Source organism: Cetorhinus maximus, chromosome 2 (assembly GCF_964194155.1).
Source record: "Cetorhinus maximus chromosome 2, sCetMax3.hap1.1, whole genome shotgun sequence".
NCBI lineage: Eukaryota > Metazoa > Chordata > Chondrichthyes > Lamniformes > Cetorhinidae > Cetorhinus > Cetorhinus maximus.
In genome coordinates this window covers 213,669,340-213,688,649 of record NC_135880.1, presented here as the reverse complement: position 1 = coordinate 213,688,649, position 19,310 = coordinate 213,669,340, and positions in this window count along the sequence as shown.

The following is a 19,310-nucleotide window of genomic DNA, read 5'->3' as shown; positions in this document are numbered from 1 at the left end:
CAGCATGACTTGCCAGCTTTTATACTCAATACCCCTGCCAATGAAGGCAAGCATGCCATATACCTTCCTGACTACCTTATCCACCTGCGTTGCCACTTTCAGTGACCTGTGGACCTGTACACCCAGATCCCTCTGCCCGTCAATGCACTTAAGGGTTCTGCCATTTACTGTATAATTCCTGCCTGTATTAGACCTTCCAAAATTTATTACCTCACATTTGTCTGGATTAAACTCCATCTGCCATTTCTCCGCCCAAGTCTCCAATCAATCTATATCCCGTTGTATCCTTTGACAATCCTCTTCACTATCTGCAACTCCTCCAACCTTAGTGTCGTCTGCAAACTTACTAATTAGCCCAGTTACATTTTCCTCCAATTCATTTATGTATACTACAAACAGCAAAGGTCCCAGCACTGATCCCTGCGGAACTCCACTAGTCACAGCTCTCCATTCAGAAAAGCACCCTTCCACTGCTACCCTCTGTCTTCTATGATCAAGCCAATTCTGTATCCATCTTGCCAGCTCACCTCTGATCCCGTGTGACTTTACCTTCTGTACCAGACTGCCATGAGGGACCTTGTCAAAGGCCTTACTGAAATCCATGTATATAACATCCACTGCCCTTCCATCGTCGATCATCTTTGTCATTTCCTCGAAAAAGTCGATCAAGTTAGTGAGACACGACCTCCCCTTCACAAAACCATGCTGCCTCTCACTAATACGCCCATTTGCTTCCAAATGGTAGTACATCCTGTCACGAAGAATCTTCTCCAATAATTTCCCTACCACCGACGTAAGGCTCACCGGCCTGTAATTTCCAGGATTATCCCTGCTACCCTTCTTAAACAATGGAACAACATTGGTCATTCTCCAGTCCTCTGGGACCTCACCCGTAGCCAGTGAGGATACAAAGATTTCTGTCAAGGCCCCAGCAATCTCCTCCCTTGCCTCCCTCAGTACTCTGGGGTAGATCCCATCTGGCCCTGGGGATTTATCCACCTTAATATTCTTCAAGATGCCTAACACCTCCTCTTTTTTGATCTCAACATGATCCAGGCTATCTACACACTCTTCCCTAGACAAATCGACTGCTAAGTCCTTCTCTTTGGTGAATACTAATGAGAAATATTCATTTAGTATCTCTCCCATTTATTCTGGCTCCACACACAGATTCCCACCTCTGTCCCTGAGTGGGCTTACCCTTTCCCTGGCTACCCTCTTGTTTTTTACATATGTATAAAAGGCCTTGGGATTTTCCTTAATCCTGGTTGCCAGTGACTTTTCATGACCCCTTTTAGCCCTCCTGACTCCTTGCTTAAGTTTCTTCCAACTTTCTTTATATTCTCCACGGGCTTCATCTGTTCCCAGCCTTCTAGCCCTTACAAATGCTTCTCTTTTCTTTTTGACTAATCTCACAATATCCTTCATTATCCAAGATTCCTGAAACTTGCCATGCCTATCCTTCATCCTAGCAGGAACATGCCGGTCCTGAATTCTTATTGACTGACGTTTGAAATCCCCCCGCCCTCCTGTCGTACAGCTGTGATATTCTCCTTAACCAGCAGTGCAACTCCCCCACCTCTTCTACATCCCTCTCTATCCTGCCTGAAACATCTAAATCCTGGAACATTTATCTGCCAATCCTGTCCATCCTTCAACCAAGCCTCTGTAATAGCAATAACATCATAGTCCCAAGTACTAATCCAAGCTCTAAGCTCATCTGCCTTGCCTGTTATACTTCTCGCATTGAAACAAATGCATTTCAGACCCCTAGTCCCACTGTGTTCAGTAATTTCTCCCTGCCTGCCCTTCCTCTTAGTCCTACTGGCCATATTCACTGGTCCCGAGTCATTTATTTCACCTGCTGACCTGTTGCTCTGGTTCCAACCCCCCTGCCATACTAGTTTAAACCCTCCCAAGTGACACTAGCAAACCTCGCAGCCAGGATATTGGTGCCCCTCCAGTTTAGGTGCAACCCGTCCTTCTTGTACAGGTCCGACCTGCCCCGGAAGAGATCCCACTGATCCAGATATCGGAAACACTCCCTCCTACACCATCTGCTAAGCCACGTGTTCAGCTGCACTATCTTCCTATTTCCACCCTCACTGGCACGTAGCACAGTGAGTAATCCTGATGATTACAACCCTAGAGGTCCTGTTTTTTAACTTTCTGCCTAACTCCCTGAACTCCCGCTGCAGGACCTCATCACTCTTCCTGCCTATGTCGTTAGTACCAATGTGTACCACGACCTCTGGCTGTTCTCCCTCCCCCTTCAGAATATCCCGTACCCGATCAGAGACATCCTGGACCCTGGCACCAGGGAGGCAACATACCATCCTGGTGTCTCTTTCACGACCACAGAAACGCCTATCTGAGCCCCTGACTATAGAGTCCCCTACGACAATTGCTCTTCTGTGCTTTGACCCCACCCTGCTGAACAACAGAGACAGCCGTGGTGCCACTGCTCTGGCTACTGCTGTTGTTTTCCCCTGATAGGCCATCCCCCCCAACAATGGTATACCTGTTAGAGAAGGGGACAGCCATAGGGGATTTCTGCACTGACTGCCTGCCCCTTCTAGCGGTCACCCATCTATCTGTCTGTACCTTGGGTGTGACCACGTCTCCAAAACTCCTGTCAATGACGCTTTCCACCACCTGAATGCTCCTAAGTGCATCAAACTGCTGCTCTAACCGATCCATGCGGTCTGTGAGGAGCTGTAATTGGGTACATTTCCTGCAGATGTAGTTGTCCGGGACACTTGAAGCGTCACAGATTTCCCACATCCCACAGGTGGAGCACTTCACCCCAGCAACTGCCATTTATAGAACTATTTAATAAATTAATTTAAATCTAATAACTGCTTAGTGACTACTTATTAACTATACGTTCCCTAGGGCTAGATTTTTACTATAAATGCTAAATTCTAAGAACAGTAATCCCCTGATTCTGGTCTAGATACCCTCTACTTATTAATTAAGTGATTAATTTATTTGGTTTAATTAGTTTAACAATGTTTTAATTTCAAATTCAGTGTAGATTCTCTACCAGCCAATCGGGTCACAGATTTACCGTGACGCCACTTTTAATTATTTTTTTAACACCTGAGGTCCGCGAATCCCCAAGGTAAGGTTTTTATACTCACCTCTCAGGAACTCCGCCCTCCGACACTGCTCCCTGGAACTAGGCCATGAATCCCCGAGCTAAGGTTTTTATACTCACCTCTCTGGAACTCCACTCTCCGACTCTGCTCCCTGGAACTCCACAGTAAGAGAATATTTACTTAGCATATTATAAACAGAGATTTTAGTACAGAGGCAAAAAAACCAAACAACGCAAATACCTGGAAAACGTTGCCTTAGTCAAAGATGCAACGAGGTATGTTTGTATAATAATACAAGAATGAGTGTATGAGATGGACAGGAACCACAGAGCTGCACAGATGGCTTAGAGGGCTGGACTAGTCGCACCAGGCCTGAGAACCAGACTGTGTTGCTTTGGGGAGGTCAGAGCATTCTTGAGGTAGTTGAAGCATTGTTTCTATTAATTGCACGCCATTTAATATAACACTGCAGACTGCTATCCATCAATAAATTCTGTTATAAAAACTGTTTGTGTGTGAATCATGAGCAGAGTTATTATTCTGAACAAGCACCAATTTATTGCACAGGGAAATCCACTACCTTTAGTTAATTTTAGCTCACATGTAATCTTGATCCAGACATCAGATTCCAGTAGCAAATTATACTCTCCTCGCACCCATTGTGCAGCATTCCCAGTCGAGGCAGAACACTTGAATGAAGACTGTTGATCCAAGCATTCAACATTAACTCAGAACACAAAATCACATCAACCTACCAAGTTGTACTGAAACACAGCATATACAGAAACCACACTAAACATTACACTTCATGAACATTAGGAATGTGCTCATCCTGACTGGTAATAATATGTAGGCAAAACACTGGGGATGCAGCAATAAAAGCAAAAATACATTGGAAATCCTCCAGCAAGTCAGGCAGCATCTGCAGAGAGAGAAAGTGTTAGCATTTCAGGGCAATGAAATGTCTTTTTAGGTATCTGATGGAGGGCCATTGACCTGTAACATTGGCTTGAATTTTGATCCTAGAGGCGGAAAGCAGGAGTTGGAAAAATTCCCATATTGGGCCGCCCACCTCGAGACGAAGTGTCTACAAAGGCAGGATTTTCATTGCAGGAAGCGGGGGGAAAGCGGGCGAGGGCTGGAATCAGGCCAGCTAACCCAGGAACAAGTTCGGAGGCAGCCACAGGGGCTGCCGAGTGCCATGGTGGGCTGTATAAAAGACCTGCTTCCTTGCTGTGGGACTTAGTCCCAGCTCAACTAAAAATGCAAAAGCCCTCCAGCCCCCTCACCCCCACCCAGAACACCCCCTTAGCCCCCACACACTTCCCATGCCCCATCCATGCCCTCTTGCCAAACTATGTCCCCTGCCCACCCCTATGGCCCCTCATGCCCTCTGTGCCAAACTATAGTATTTCCATGCCTATTGACCCGCTGTACACTGTATAGAGCCAATGAACCCTATAGTGACAGCAGGACATGTTACAAAAAGCTTGAAAATTATCATTCATTACTGTCCACTATGTTAAAAAAATGTAATTTTACTGCAAGACAATAAAAGTATCAATCATCAGACCCGTTAAAGTATCAACGACAAACCACAAGCCCTTGAAACCATTTAACCTTGTTAAAGTAAATATTGTGAAATTGACTGCAGAGATCAGCAAGCTGAGCTGTCAATCAAGCAACATTTCTGTGGGGGCAGAGCTGTTTCAACAAGAGTAATGGAAGTCTGGGCTCTCAGTCAAGCCTCATTGTGTATACGCAGGGATTGTATCAAACAGCATGTCCCTTCCACTGTTCACAATGGGGAAGGTACAGGTTGTACTCAACCAGGCCGTGCTTACAAAATTCAAAACACAGGGTCCAACATTAGATGTGATTCTGCGATTGGACAACATTTTCTAAATAATCCTCAGACTGCTAAAAATTACGCTGACAATCAATTTAAGGTCGTCGGCCGGACTCGCAGTGTGGCATATTTTTGTGTACTGGGAGCTACATACATTGATACACAGGGCCCTGGTCTTTGCAGAGAGAAAGAACATGTAAACGTATTCTGACTGTTTCAGTTAAACAAGTGATAGCCATTTGCTGGTTGATTCCTCAGGGCGATGCCTTGACCAAAGTCGCCCTGCCTGGTTTAAATTTCAAACATGCTTGGCAGCTAACCGTCAGTCACCATTAACTGGTGCATTCTCCATGGCAATGCCTCTACCAATCAGAGTCCACTTGCCAACCAATCAGCACCCTCCTCTCATACAGTATAAAGTTATTATTTCCCCTGGCATTGGTATTCTTGCGATTGTCCTGCTGAGTGCAAGACAAAAAGCTTTGACAAAACGCCTTTTTTCAGCAATACTCAAGACAACATTACTAGAAATCTACCAGTAAACCAAGATCTCGTAATAATTGCAACGTCTTCTACGTCTGACTGCATCCACAAAACTAGCTAATCCAAATTGGCAGCAACAGTTAAAAATCTACGCCTCAAGGACAATCAAAGGACACTTAACCATGTATTCTTATAACTTTTTTATTGGACTCTTAACTTCCCTTATTTCTGATGAGAGAACGTGAGAGAGTGTGTGAGAGAGAGAGAGTATGAGAGAGAGTGTGAGAGTGAGAGTGAGTGAGAGAGAGTGAGAGAGAGAGAGTGAGTGTGAGAGTGAATGTGAAAGAGTGAGTGAGAGAGTAAGTGAGAGAGAGAGTGTGAGAAAGAGTGTGAGAGAGAGTGTGAGAGTGAGAATGAGTGAGAGTGAGTGAGAGAGTGAAAGAGTGAGAGTGTGAGTGTGTGTGAGAGTGGGTGTGTGTGAGAGTGTGTGTGAGTGTGTGTGTGAGAGTGAGTGTGTGTGAGTGAGAGTGCATAAGAGTGAGAGAGTGAGTGAGTGAGAGTGCGAGAATGAGAGTGAGTGAGCAAGGGTGCGTGTGTGTGAGCATGAGTGAGCGAGAGTGTGTGTGAGCGAGAGTGTGTGTGAGCAAGCGTGCAAGAGCATGTGTGAGCGTGCGCGAGAGTGTGTGTGCGTGTGTGACATCATATTCTTATTATTTTTCTCGGGTTTAGTGGTTAATAGATTTGCTCTTTCTTTAACTCAATAAAACCTTGTTTGATTGGCTCCTTATTCCTCACTGCTTAAAATAGTTAATTACATTTGGATTCAGAAAAGACACACCCTCACGAAAAAGAAACTTAAACCTCAGTTGTGAGCAACCGAGAAGGTTGAGTAGAAGGGAACCAGCTTGCTCCTCACCTTCTCATTACAACAGTCACATCACTTTCACATACAAGAAAAGTGAAGGGAAAGTCAATTAGTATTCATTGCAAAGAACTTCATCACTTTTTTGATTACAAGTAAATGAAAGGAATGTATTTAAAGTATTTGTTGCTGTGTCTGAAAATTCCTTATTGCTTGAATTGACAAAACTTGTCCACCCATGCAGTGGCCACCAAAGTCACCAATGTCCATTAAGTTAGTCTTCTTCCCCATCAGAATTTCCCCGTGCCTCAGCAAGGGTTTTCTGCTCATGTGATATTATTGGACTAGCTATTATTGGTACGTACCGCACTGGAGAAAATTCTTACAGGGGTTGGGACTGAACAGTTCATGGTTGGACAGAATGTGATAATTCACTTCAGTGAGGGAGAAGGGCTGACAAACCATTTCAGCTTCTGCCTGAGGGTAGAGTACCAGGAAGGCGATGACATTGCAGAGGTGGCCTATGGTTACATTGCTCAAGGTAGCAATTTTAAATGAATTAAAGAGCAGTGAGTGCTACTGCCAATGTTTAAGTACTGTATTTTTGGTGTTAAATATCAGTCCTGTGTCAGTGAAGAATGCGCCCATAGAACACTGTAGATATCTCAAAATGAGTATCATGCAGCAAGTGACCTGCTGACCTTTTTTATGGTTCCCATTAAGCCAATGCTTTCAAAAGTGTACCAGAGAGCCTGATAATACCATATCCACCCACATAATGGTAATTAGCTCTGAGCCTTTTCCAACATAGCAAATTCCCAATCTTAGTTGATCTATAGCGACAATAAAAAAGTATAGACATTCGCCACAAAGAAATTATCCTAGCATATTCTTGGATTCCGTTCCCCTCGCCCACCATCCCATTCTCACTGATTTAGATGACTCTGTTCGGTGATGCACCGAACTGAAAATCCTCATTCTTTTCTTGAAATCCCTCACTCCAGTCTTCCATCCCCTCAAAGCGGCGCTGAGGTAGATGATCAGCCATGGTCTAACTGAATAGCGTAGCAAGCTCGACAGGATTAGGAGTAGGCCTTTCAGCCCATGTTCCTATATTCCTTCTACACTCTTCAGTTTTCACATTCTAGCCTTCTCTGCATCCATTTTCCTAACTAGCGATGACCAAACCTCAAGTTTCTTTGCCATCTTTCTGTGGATTCAGTTCCTAAACCTTTCTTTGTTCACTGTCTTGTTGAACATTCCAGTAGCTCTCACCCAATAATTTAAAGTATATTTACTCATTTCTTTTCTTTGTAAAAATAAAAGGCATCAGCTAGCGCACTTGGTGTCAGGCGGCCATGGATTCAGGAATCATGCCAAAGACTTGAGACCATTATTAAGGCAGGGGCACTTCAGTGCAGTACCAAGGGAGTGCTGCACTCAGAGGTGCTGCCTTTCAGAAGATGTTCTACAATCTGTTGGGTGGACATAAATTATCCCTATATTAGCACTATTCAAAAAGAAAGCCAGTGCTCTGGTCAACAGTCAGTGTCAGAGTCATTTATGGCACAGGAGGAGGCCACTCAGACCATAGGATCCATACCGGTTCCCCCATGGAGCAATCCAGTCAGTCCCGCTCACCTGCTCGACCCCCTGAACTATCCAATTCAAGTTCCATTCAGTGCAATTTTATAAGATGGTGATCTGAAAAGTGAGACTATATCAGTTTGTAATGTAACAGCATAGGTTAAAGCAAAAAATGAGAAAGATCACAGGTTAAAGAGTCAAGAAAGCATTTCTAAACTACCCCATTCATGGTAATCATTCTGACTAATGCAAAACAAGTTAACTTGCTTTCTTGGAATATTACTTGACATCACTTTTTTTTAAAAATGGATTATCTGATCATTTATCTTTGCAGAACCTTGCCATAGGCAGATTAACTGTTGTGTTTTCCTGCATTTCAACAGTGATTGTATCTCGAATGTACTTAAATGGCTGAGCATCCACTCTGACACACATTGGCTCCCGGTTAATCAAAGCCTTGATTTTAACATTCTCACCCTTGTTTTCAAATCCCTCTGTGGGGGGCCCTCCCAGCTCTGCAATCTCCTCCAGACCTACGACCTCCAAAGATCTCTGCACTCCTCTAATTTTCTGGCTTTGAGCACCTGCGATTTTAATCGTTCCATCATGGGTAGCCGAGCCTTCAACTGCCAAAGCCCTGAGCTGTGTGATTCTCTCCCCAAACCTTTCCGCCTCTCCACCTCTCTTTCCCCCTTAAGACAATCCTTAAAACCTACTTCTTTGACAAAAGCTATGGTCATCTGTTCTAATATCACCTTAAGCAGCTCAATGTCAAAGTTTGCTCAAAACTTCATGTGGCGCAACTTGGGATGTTTACGTTGGCCAGAATTTTCCCGTCAGCGATTTGGGGCCGGGGCCTGCTCGCCGACGGGAAAATGATGCGAGATGATGTCGGGAGGAACTCCTGATGTCATCCCGGTCCCTTTAAATTTTTAGGAAGGCAGGCAGACAGCGAAATCAGCTGTCCGCCCGCCGACCTGTCAATGGCCAATTGAGGCCATTGACGTCATTAAGATAATTAAAGGCCCTGCCCGTCCAACCATGCAAAATGGCGGCAAGTCCAGTTTCGGCGGCAGAGTTCGGCTGCCCGCCTGCCGCCGAGCCGGTGAGGCCCGCCTGCCAATCGAGGGCAAAATTCTGCCCATTATGTTAAAGGCACTGTGGTATATAAGTTATTGTGAAGCACTTTGGGATGTACTGACATTATGAAAGGCACTATAGAAATGTAAGCTCTTTCTTTAAAAGTATCGCTTTCTATTTAAAGGGTGAAGAAGAAATGTGAGTTGTTATTATTTTATCCCCTTGCTCTGTGCTTTTTCCAGTCATGAGATTCAGCACAGCTTCCTTTTGCTGTCCATGATTGAAAGGTAATGCTGTTAGAAGGTAAAACTATCCTAGCGTTTAAAGCACAGTGAAAGATTACATTAATTAGAGTGGTCTGTGTTCATTGAAGAGGCATTTCACTGAGTACTGGAGGCTGCAGTCAGTCCTACCTCTGAATAATCTTTCTTGGTGCTGCAAAGTGTGAGGTGATGCTGGATGTAATTCAGAAAAGGAAACATTGAGGGGAAACCACAGTGGGTGGAATTTCCAAACTTCAGGGACAGCACTTCTACAGGATTGGCTAAGCATGCGTGTATCAGATCAGGATACAATTACAGACCAGGTAATAGCAAAAACACAAGCTTATAATTGGAAGGGAATGATTTCCAATTTAAGAATGGAGAGGCTGGGGAGCCATAGTAAAAGTGGACACGTCATCCGCAGTTACCCAAAAAAAGTCTCTAGATCCCAACAAATAAAAGGGAGCGTACTGATACTTGAGAGAGACAGCTAATTACCAAAAGCCCCCAAACAAACTGTAAAGAATACTTAATTTGAAATTCATTGTTTGTCTGAGCAACACCATGTTTTATTCTTGCAAATGTGAACTGTGGTATCGAATTTGACGGCTGCTGTGCTGTCTTTAGTATCATATATGACCTTGGAATAATTATTTCTTTCCATTTCAAAACAGATACATCGTACTGAGTCGCACTTCAAACGATATCTTTCTTTGGCGTGGATCGCTGCATTAGGAACTAATATAGGAGCCTGTCAAAGTATCACATTTTTCTTTTATGACATTTCAGGATCCATCATGAACATTTTTTAAATTGCAGTCCAAGATGGATTGGAATAAAATGGATTACTAGAGACAATTCAGATAGCAGTATAAAAGAACACCTGCAGATGACAGACTCTGGGGTTACATGATCAATTCAATTTTCATCTAAACAATTTGAAGTCATATATTGCTCTGGCTCTATATATTGCTCTATAGTTGCAATGGACATTGAACAATGCGCTGTAATAAAATGAGAAAAAAATCACGGAGAAGAACTTTATTTTATAAGTAGCACAAAAGAAAATGCTCAACTGAAACTTTTCAAGCACTTAATCTTTTCACACCAAGCTGCCTTTGTACAAATGAAAAAATTGGAATCTCCAGCTAATTGCTGGAAACATTAATGACCTGAGTTAAGCAATCAGGTCTAGTCTTAAGTAATGTCAATACCATCCAACCTTTTGGAAATCAAGTCAAATTATCAAAGTCACAATATGCCAGACATTGGCATTTACACTGCTACTAATTAATCAAAAACTTCAGTCAAAGGATATTGAATTAATTATTAAAAATCACAAATATTTGTTCAATGCTCAAAGTGATACGAGTTGCACAAAAGCAAGCTTGCTTACTATATCATCGCTTTAGCTCTTCTATCCTAAACACCATACAGTTTGCCAAAATGTTTTTCCTCCATGTTGAACAATGATTTAAAAAATGCTTCTATTATTCTTCTTTTAAAACAAAAGAAAGGAGAAATAAGGAGATGAGCATCGGCCCAATTACAGGATGCTCAACAGAATGGTAATTCTGATAGAAAAAGCTGTATTTCACATCATGTTTGCTCAATGTATGCACTTGGATTTCAAGTGTGGTGAAGTTGTGAGAATGGGCTAATGTGGCACTGGGAATTTAATACAGGACCTGCGTGTTCGGTGTTGCTCAGGTCCACACCCTGGGCAGTCGAGTTTATGAATTGGAAGCCCAGAAGTGTCAGTTTAATTAAAATGTCTAACTGCTCATTGCCCAACAGACATTGCACTTACTTCTATCAGTGCACGGTTCACCATTCTCCATGTTGCAGTTGTGAGAAAGCATATAATTATCAAATAACAGGGTCTTCAAATCTTTTCACACAAAACGACATTTCTGAGGAAGGGCCCATACCCAATACATTGGGGTATGAATTTGTCTCGGATGGTCATGTAAAATGGGCGACAGGGAAGTCACAACCCAATTCCACAGGTTGCCAGATGACATCTGTTCAACATGAAGTTATATGCTATTGGTTTTTCACAGGTGCTGCCTGGCCTGATATACGCGACTGGCGTTTCTAATTTTGTTTCAGATTTCCAGCATTTATGACTGAATTTGGACAAAAGGAAAATACAAATATGTAAACAAAAACTATTTAATAATAACCAGCAACATTACAAAGTACAATTACAAACACTTCACCTACCATCCTGCTCTCACTCACCTTCCTATAGATCCTTTTGGTTTTGATTGTATATCCAAAGTCATCTTCTTCCTTTTCCTAGAGCCACATTCCACACTGCATGAGGAGTGCAGCACAAATGTTTGCCTTCATCCTTAGCCTGACTGTATAACAGATGAGGAATATGTAGCTATAACTGGCCATAGGAAAGGGCTCCTGACCTATTTATTCATCTGCCAAACGTCTTCTGTGTTTGGTGCATTGTTTTCCCAAATTGCAGATTAAAAAATGCAGAGTCTGTGATGATAATCATTGCAGTTCCCCAAGGATACTGGTGGTACATTTGCAGCATCAATGCTAGAATCAGATTGTGAGGCTCAGTCAATGCAGCACAGAAGAAAAATTCAATTCAAAAGCAGAAAATGCTGGAAGCGCTCAGCAGGTCTGGCAGCATCTATGGAGAGAGGAACAGAATTAACATTTCAGGTCGATGGCCTGAAAGCATGTTCGGATGAAAGGTCATCAACCTGAAAGATTAACTTGACCTGTTTCCTTCTCCACAAATGCTGTCTGGCCTGCTGAGTGTTTCCAGCATTTCCGCCTTTATTTCACCAAATGTGGTGCCTGACAGATTAGCCGATTGGGTGAGTACAAATACTGCTGGTTTTGAGTTTTACTTTTGTAAGTGGTAAGATAAATAAACAGGCATTGGTGGTTCCAGGTTGGGTCTGGTGCTCCAGGTCAGGGCATGGCCTGGAACCTGTGGATGAGTGTGGTAACCTGATGTGTAATATACTTTCAAGAAGAATGTTATAGTGGAAGATCACATGATCTTAGTATCCAATAGCAGAGTAGCGTGGGCTACCTTAGCAGTCAGTAGTGAGTATCTAGAGTTAGGGTCTGTGATGTAGAGACAGGGTTTGAGTTTTAAGCACACAAGCTACTCAGTTCCTCTGTAAATAAAGAGAACGTGTTCTACATAAGAACTGTCTGCTGATCAACTCTGTCCATGGTACCAACTCAGTCATCCTGAAACAAGCATGCAACCCAGATCCACTAGTCCAACTAAACTAATGAGCAGGATCCGAGAGTGAGGTACTGTATTGCACTCATCTCTTTTCCACCCCTATTGAAAAGAAAATCTGGAAATCTCTTCCTCAAAACGTCACAAATTTTCAACACCGAGACCGATAGGTTTTTGGAAATATTCATCAGGATAGGCTGGAGAGAGAAAAAACAGAGTTACCATTTCAGGTGAATAATCTTTTATCAGATCATGAGTTCTGATGAAAAGTCATTGCGGTGAAACGTTAACTTGGTTTCTCTCTCCCCCGATGGCACCCGACTTGAATATTCTCTTTTTTTTAAATTCCAGATTTCCAGCATTCACAACATTTCTTTTGCATCAAAAGTTTTTTGTTGAGTGATGATCAAAAAAATATGAAGCAGGGATGAGCAAATGGAGTTGAGGTACTATTCATCTGTAATTGAATTAAACGTGCAACAGGCTGAATTAACTACTCCAGTTCCTAGAGAAAGCCAGCGAGGCAAGATCATCGAATCTATTTTCACTTGGGCTAATTGAGGGAGGAATGTTGTCCAAGAAACCAGAAAAGCTTCTCACCTTTCAAATAAAACCACGGGAACTATTGGAGCAATCAGGCAATTTAATTTTTCAGCTGAAGGGCAGCGCCTCCAGCAAAGCTGCATTCTTTCAGCCCTGCAGTGGAGTATTTATAAAGTCCAAACTAAGGCTTAAATCCACAACATTCTGACTCTAAGTGACAGATGGATAGCCAGCTGCTGAGTAATTTGTGATTATGCAGATTAATCTATCAAATGCATGGTAGTGCAGTAAATTGTCACAGGCCCAAGTTAAGCACTACCTTAGAACGTTATCTATCTAGATATGTATGTCTGAAGCAAGCTCGCATATCAGTCTTCTTTCATATTTTATGAACTCTAATATATTCTGATAAGAATTACTATATTCAGGTAACAATTGAGTGATTAATGAGGTCATTACAAGATAAAGGATAAAGTTTCTCTTTCAATCACAAGACACTGCAACTGAGAAAAAGTGTGTTTAGGAGTAAAACGCCTGTTGACAACAAGGACAATATTATACAATACACATAGCTTCATATAATCCACTGCTGGCTCACATGTATTATTAACCGTAGTTGGTAAGCTTACTTAGAAGGCAATATAGGGGGGGAGGATGTGGCTCCAACGATCAACATCCCTTAACAAAAGCCAGAGACAAAATAAATTGGATGCTGGGTTTTGAAGAGGAGCATGATACTGGGAAGAAATGTGAAGTCAAGAGCTGTGATAAGTGTAAATGAAAAACACATTAGTGAGAAGGCATGTTGGACTGCCAATTTATTTTGTGCAAAATGCTATTTGATTTAGTTCACACAAATAAATTTGAAATTGGATATGAAGGGGGGAAAAAAAGAACATCTGCGTATGACTTGGCCTGGGACAAAGCCACATTTAAATAACGTAGTATTTGAGAGAAGCAACCTGCTGTGATATGTTGCTGTGAAAATTGATTGGGAAAAAAGAGTGAAAGGAAAATTAAGTAGGAAAGGAATACAGATGGAATAAGAGACACCAAATCTAGCAGATAAACTTTTAAAAATAGATAACTCCGAAACAAGGAATGCAGTGTGCTGGGGACACGGACAGGCTGATTTTCTTGTTGCTGCACAGTGTTTGGATAGACATTTGGACAACCAAGATGTAGAAACTGACTGAGGAAGGCAGGGGTCATAATAGCAAAAGGAAATAAGATTAATAACGTGCAGCAAGGTTGACCTAATAACTGAATCCCCAACTATCAACATCCTGGGGGGGTTACCATTGATCAGAAACTGAACTGGACTAGCAATCAACCTCCTAATAACTGTATGGAACTCCAGCAAGGAGCTTATCCACTGGTAGCGAAAGTAATCACAAACCTCTTGCATCAAGTTCGAATATATCTAAAAGAGTTACAGAATTAACCGTCACCTAAGCAGGAGTGTTGTGGGCATGCAAAAGGCTTTAGGAAAGCTCTGATAAAAGCAAAATACTGCGGATGGTGGAAATCTGAAACAAAAACAGATAATGCTGGAAAAAACTCAGCAGCTTTAGCAGCATCTGTGGAGAGAGAAACAGAGTTAACATTTCGAGTCCATATAACCCTTCTTCAGAAAGTTCTGAGCTTGTTTCTGCAACCCCATCACAAATTCACAATGCCTCCTTGCATCATCAGCAGCAGGGGACACTTTTACAAAACATCTTTCAACACCTCATTATTATCAAACTAAAATAAGCATTAGTCAACCAACGGATACACCAAAAGCAAAGGACATTTATAATACTGGGTCTTATTTAACATGGGATTAATCAGCAGGTAAAATATTCATGTACCCTAATCCATATTTTTTTAATTCATTCTTGGGATGTGCGCTTTGCTGGCTGGGCCATCATTTACTACCCATCCCTAATTGCCTTTGAGAAGGTGGTGGTGAGCTGCCTTCTTGAACCGCTGCAGTCCATGTGGTGTAGGTACACCCACAGTGCTGTTAGGAAGGGAGTTCCAGGATTTTGACCCAGCGACAGAGAAGGAACGGTGATATATTTCCAAGTCAGGATGGTGAGTGACTTGGAGGGGAGCTTCCAGGTGGTGTTCCCATTCTATTTGCTGCCCTTGTCCTTCTAGGTGATAGTGGGCGTGAGTTTGGAAGGTGCTGTCAAAGGGGCCTTGGTGAATTTCCGCAGTGAATCTTGTGTGTGGTACACATTGCTGGTACTTTGTGTCGGTGGTAGAGGGAGTGGATGTTTGTGGATGTAGTGCCAATCAAGCGGACTGCTTTGTCCTGGTATCAAGCTTCTTGAGTGTTGTGGAGTGCACTCAACCAGGAAAGTGGGGAGTATTCCATCACAGGCCTGACTTGTGCCTTGTAGATGGTGGACAACCTTTGGGGAGTCAGGAGGTGAGTTACTCGCCTCAGGATTCCCAGCCTCTGACCTGCTCTGTAGCCACAGTAATTATATGGCTAGTCCAGTTCAGTTTCAGGTCAATAGTAACCCCCAGAATGTTGATAATGGGGGATTCAGTGACGGTAATGCCATTGAACATCAAGTGATGATGGTTGGATTTGCTCTTGTTGGAGATGGTCATTGCCTGACACTTGTGTGGCGCAAATGTTGCTTGCCACTTGTCAGCCCAAGCCTGAATATCATCCAGGTCTTGCTGCATTTGGACATGGACTGCTTCAGTATCTGAGGAGTCATGAAAGGTGCTGAACATTGTGCAATCATCAGCGAACACCCCCACTTCTGACCTTATGATGGAAGGTAGGTCATTGATGAAGCAGCTGAAGATGGTTGGGCTGAGGACACTACTCTGAGGAACTCCTGCAGTGATGTCCTGGAGCTGAGATGACTGACCTCCAACAACCACAACCATCTTCCTTTGTGCTAGGTATGACTACAATCAGCAGGGAGTTTTCCCCCTGATTCCCATTGGCTCCAGTTTTGCCAGGGTTTCTTGAAGCCACACCATGTCAAATGCTGCCTTGATGTCAAGGGCAGTCACTCTCACCTCACCTCGGGAGTTCAGCTCTTTTGTCTGTATTTGAACCAAGGCTGTAATGTGGTCAGGAACTGAGTGGCCCTGGCAGAACCCAAATTGGGCATCAGTGAGCAGGTTATTGCTAAGCAAGTGCTGCTTGATAGCACTGTTTATGACCCCTTCCATTGCTTTACTGATGATCGAGAGTAGACTGATGGGGCGGTAATTGGCTGGGTTGGATTTGTCCTGCACTTTGTGTACAGGACATACCTGGGCAATTTTCCACATAGCCGGGTAGATGCCAGTGTTGTAGTTACACTGGAACAGTTTAACTATGGGCGCAGCAAGTTCTGGTGCACAAGTCTTCAGTACTATTGCCGGAATATTATTAGGGCCCATAGCCTTTGCAGTATCCAGTGCCTTCAGCCATTTCTTGATATCACGTGGAGTGAATCTAATTGGCTGAAGACTGGCATCTGTAATGCTGGGGACCTCCAGAGGAGGCCAAGGTGGATCATCCACTCAGCACTTCTGGCTGAAGATTGTAGCAAATGCTTCAGCCTTATCTTTTGCACTGATGTGCTGGGCTCCTCTATCATTGAGGATGGGGGTATTTGTGGAGCCAACTCCTCCAGTGAGTTGTTTAATTGTCTACCACCCTTCATGACTGGATGTGGCAGGACTGCAGAGCTTAGGTCTGATCCATTGGTTGTGGGATCGCTTAGTTCTGTCTATCACATGCTGTTTCGCACGCAAGTAGTCCTGTGTTATAGCTTCATCAGGCTGAAACCTCATTTTTAAGTATGCCTGGTGCTGCTCCTGGCATGCCCTCCTGCACTCTTCATTGACCAGGTCCCCATTGGTCCCCTGGCTTGATGGTAATGGTAGGGTGGGGGATATGCCGGGCCATGAGGTTACAGATTGTGTTCGAGTACAATTCTGCTGCTGATGGCCCACAGCGCCTCATGGATGCTCAGACTTGGGTTGCTAGATCTGTTCGAAATCTATCCTATTTAGCTTGGTGGTAGCGCCACACAACACAATGGAACATATCCTCAATGTGAAGCCAGGGCTTTGTCCCCACAACTGTGCGGTGGTCACTCCTACCGATACTGTCATGGACAGATGCATCTGCAGCAAGCAGGATGAGGTCAAGTTTGTTTTCCCTTCTTGTTGGTTCCCTCACCACCTGCCAGAGACCCAGTCTAGCAGCTTTATCACTTAGGACACGGGCAGCTCAGTCAGTAGTGGTGCTTCCGAGCCAGTCTTGGTGATGGGCATTGAAGTCCCCCACCCAGAGTACATTCTGTGCCCTTGCCACCCTCAGCGCTTCTTCCAAGTGACGTTCAACATGGAGGAGCACTGATTCATCAGCTGAGGGAGGGTGGTATGTGGTAATCAGCAGGTGGTTTCCTTGTCCATGTTTGACCTGAATGAGGCTTTATGGGGTCCGGAGTCGATGTTGAGGACTCAGAGGGCAACTCCCTCCCAACAGTATACCACTGTGCCACCACCTCTGCGGGATAGTGATGGTGGTGTCTGGGACATTATCTACAAGGCATGATTCCGTGAGGCTGACCATGTCAGGCTATCGCATGACTCGCTCTCCCAATTTTGCCACTAGCCCCCAGATGTGAGGAGGACTTTGCAGGGTTGACAGGGCTGCAATTGCCTCCGACGCTGGATGGTCCATCCGGTTTCATTCCTTTTTTGTGACTTTGTAGCAGTTTGTTGCAACTGAGTCTCTTGCTAGGCCATTTCAGAGGGCATTTAAGAGTCAACCACATTGCTGTAGGTCTAGAGTCACATGTAGGCCAGACCTGGTAAGGAGGACAAATTTCCTTGGTCACCATTAGAGGTTGAATTCCAGATTTTTTGCTGAATTCAAATTCCACCATCTGCCATGGCAGGATTCGAACCTGGGTCTCCCGAGCATTACCCTGGGTCCCTGGATTACTGGTCCAGACACACACCTCCCCCATATTTAACTTTTTTTTGGGAAACAACCACAGTGAGCAAATGGACCCTCTTACAGTATCCTTTGCTCATTATGCCCATTAATGGTTGATGCCCATAATTACTAAATATGCACTTTGTGAGCAAGGAAGAGGTTAGAGGTGGAAAATTGCAACATTAAAAGGTCAACGCAGCTATTGTTCTTTCTCTTTCCCTTATTGTGTGGTTATTGTTGAGCAGTACGAGTTTGGCCAGCTGGGAAAGCCACCATTCAATGGAATGTATTGTATCATGCTGTCGTCAAGGAGATGGGGGCAACGCAGTTATATATTTTGTGGTGAATGGCTTAGTTTGGGAGTTGGTACCTAATGTCTCTAGCAGTGTTGTCTCCTATGCAAATGGTAACTATCCTCCTTTGGGGAGAGACAAGGTTGTCAGCTTTTCTTTCGGAATGAAGACAAAAAATGTGGAAAACAGTCAGCAGGTCAGGCAGCATCTGCGCAGAGGAACAGGATTAACATTTCAGATTGATTACCTTTCATCCACAGTACTTTGCTTCAGCCTCTCTTTTTGGGTTGAGTCAACTCCAAGATGTTATTTGGCAATGGAATACTGGAGACTCTGTAATGCAACACCGGAGCAGTTTACCCAAAGTATTGTTAATATTGGATCAGCTTATTGATGGGAAGTAGAGAGCAAATCTATCACCTGGTCCTGGAGTTCTCCTTGTTCAGTTCCAGAAAATATTGCAAACCAAGACAATACTCCAAAATGTGGAACCTCATGATTATCCTGTAGTGCTAAACAGCAAGACATAGCCATTAAGTCATGGGTTTGGATTTTCGTCTGCAAGTCAGGTTGGCAAGGTCGGGAGAATTACTGGTTCTGCAAACCCGACTTTTTAAAATGGCTGCCCGAATGTTGGATTTTCAATCCAGGGGAGTGAGCTATATTAGAAGTCGGGGCAGGCAACCCCGGAAGTAGTGAGGAGGATGCCAGCTACGGGGGCAGGCTGGTCAGAAGGCCTGCCTCGGGGCTTCAAAACTGCGTACAAAATTTTAAAAAAAAATAAAACATAAAACATCCCTCCAGCCCTCACCTCTCACATCTCCTCAGCAACCCAATAAACACACTCCCCATGCCCCATCCATGCCAACCCATGCCCTCTACCCATCCCTGTATGCCAACATACCTTTCATGTCAACATTTACCCCTGTACCCACCTCTATGGCTCCTCATACCCTCCATGCAAGCCTCTGCCCCTCTACCCGTCCCATTACCCCCATGTTCTTCATGTCAATTTATGCCCCTGTACCCATCCCCAACGGCCCTTGATAATCCCTATGCCAACTTAGTGCCA